This window comes from Schistocerca serialis, chromosome 8 (genome assembly GCF_023864345.2).
Source record: "Schistocerca serialis cubense isolate TAMUIC-IGC-003099 chromosome 8, iqSchSeri2.2, whole genome shotgun sequence".
Taxonomy (NCBI): Eukaryota; Metazoa; Arthropoda; class Insecta; order Orthoptera; family Acrididae; genus Schistocerca; species Schistocerca serialis.
The window spans coordinates 348,555,232-348,557,731 of record NC_064645.1 but is presented as its reverse complement, the minus strand read 5'-3'; positions in this window follow the sequence as shown (position 1 = coordinate 348,557,731).

The window sequence follows — 2,500 nt, the reverse complement described above, 5'->3', positions numbered from 1 at the left end:
CCATGTTGTGCCTTAACCTAACCCATGTTGTGCCTTAACCTAACCCATGTTGTGCCTTAACCTAACCCATGTTGTGCCTTAACCTAACCCATGTTGTGCCTTAACGTAACCCATATTGTGCCTTAACCTAACCCATATTGTACCTTAACCTAACCCATATTGTACCTTAACCTAACCCATATTGTACCTTAACCTAACCCATATTGTACCTTAACCTAACCCATGTTGTACCTTAACGTAACCCATGTTGTGCCTTAACGTAACCCAATTTGTGCCTTAACGTAACCCATGTTGTGCCTTAACGTAACCCAATTTGTGCCTTAACGTAACCCAATTTGTGCCTTAACGTAACCCAATTTGTGCCTTAACGTAACCCAATTTGTGCCTTAACGTAACCCAATTTGTGCCTTAACGTAACCCAATTTGTGCCTTAACGTAACCCAATTTGTGCCTTAACGTAACCCAATTTGTGCCTTAACGTAACCCATGTTGTGCCTTAACGTAACCCATGTTGTGCCTTAACGTAACCCATGTTGTGCCTTAACGTAACCCATGTTGTGCCTTAACGTAACCCATGTTGTGCCTTAACGTAACCCATGTTGTGCCTTAACGTAACCTAATTTGTGCCTTAACGTAACCTAATTTGTGCCTTAACGTAACCTAATTTGTGCCTTAACGTAACCTAATTTGTGCCTTAACGTAACCTAATTTGTGCCTTAACGTAACCTAATTTGTGCCTTAACGTAACCCATGTTGTGCCTTAACGTAACCCATGTTGTGCCTTAACGTAACCCATGTTGTGCCTTAACGTAACCCATGTTGTGCCTTAACATAACCTAATTTGCGCTTTAACGTAACCCATGTTGTGCCTTAACCTAACCTATATTGCGCCTCAACCTAACCTATATTGCGCCTCAACATAACCTATATTGCGCCTTAACCTGACGCACGTTGTCGCTGAACCTGCTCTGTAATTGTTATGCAACTCGTTAAATTAGTGTAGTGTTGCCTAACCGCAACCCTCGCAATATAGTTCGCTATTCGCACTGCCCGGTCCCCTGTGTATCGCGTCATGTTAAACACCTTGCAGGTGTTGCTGACTTTCCACATGCTCCTGCTATACACTCTAATGTGGATAGCAGCAGGACGTACATGCCCCCCCCCCTTCCCCCCTGCCTTCGCAAGCTGGTCGTTGAGAAGTTTGCATGTTCAATGCCCTTCGCATGCCGACGTACTCAGCCTACGTTGTGGTACGGCCTGTCACCTGTCCGCCGATGTACGCAAAACCCACAAACTGTACTGCACATTGGTCCGTATGTACTGAATGATACATCGTGGCACATGTGTGACCGTACGACGACTGCGCCTAGCAACGGCAGACCATACAGTCCAAATATTGTGCACGCAGCTACGTGTCGTCTCCCTATAAGAGCTGGATTGCAGTGTGGTACGCCATTCAGACGTGTGGGAGGAACGGACGCCCTGGATGGCGATCAGCATGAGCAGTCTGTTGATGTGGTGGAGCGTGTATTCGGACGTAGTCGTCTCTTCTCACACACCGTGATAGCATGTTGCACCGCGTTCCACATCTGCGACATCCTGCAGAGGCCGGCTGACAGTCGTTCGCGCAATGGACACCGCATACGTACGGGGGCTACCTTCCACGTGTTCTCGAGGCGTGCACATGTTGTTGCGTCTATGTGGGCAGACGTAGTGTGTTGTGACACCTGACACAGGCATGCAATACTCGTTGCAAATGGCGATGGACGTCTACGTTTGCTGGTGACGTTACGCAAATGAACAACAGGTAACCCGTTGTGGTGCGGTTGTTCTCGCTAGAGGTGAATCAGTGTTGGCGACGATCGGTCGAGCTATTAACCGGTTGTTTCAGGGATACCCACCATGCCCACGAACGTGAAAGGGGACCCACCATGCCCACGAACGTGAAAGGGGGATCTGGGTGTGAGGCGATACGCGGCGGTGGCTGGGTGGGACCGTCCCCGGCCGGTGAGGGGGGGCCGCCCGGCGTGCTGGCAGCGCGGTGCGTGGGCGCACGCGCTACAGCCGGCTGGTGGGGGCGGCCAGTGGCAGGCGCGCCGGCCGACGGACGCGGCAGGCGGCGCAGCTGCGCGCCGGCGCCCCCTGCTCGCGGCGCCTTGCGGCCAAAGTAGGTCCTCGCGGGCCCGGTGCGAAGCGCGGTGGCCATCTGCAGTGTGCTGGTCCGATTGAGGACTGTGTGCGCTGAGGATGCGCCGCCGCTCGGCGCTCGGCGCCGCGACGCCGTCTGCTGCTCGGTCGCCCCAGCGGTTCTCGCAGGTGGTTTGTATCGCAGCTGTGCGGACGTGTTGGCGCGTGCGCTGTGCTGGGAGAGTTCGCTTCGGCACCCAAGTGGGGCTTTTGTCCTTCTGTGGCGCTGGCGTTGGAGCTGCCGGTCACCGTAGGTGGCGCGTGTTGTCTCCCGCCGGCAATGCCACGACAGCACGCTCCCGGGCCTCTGTCG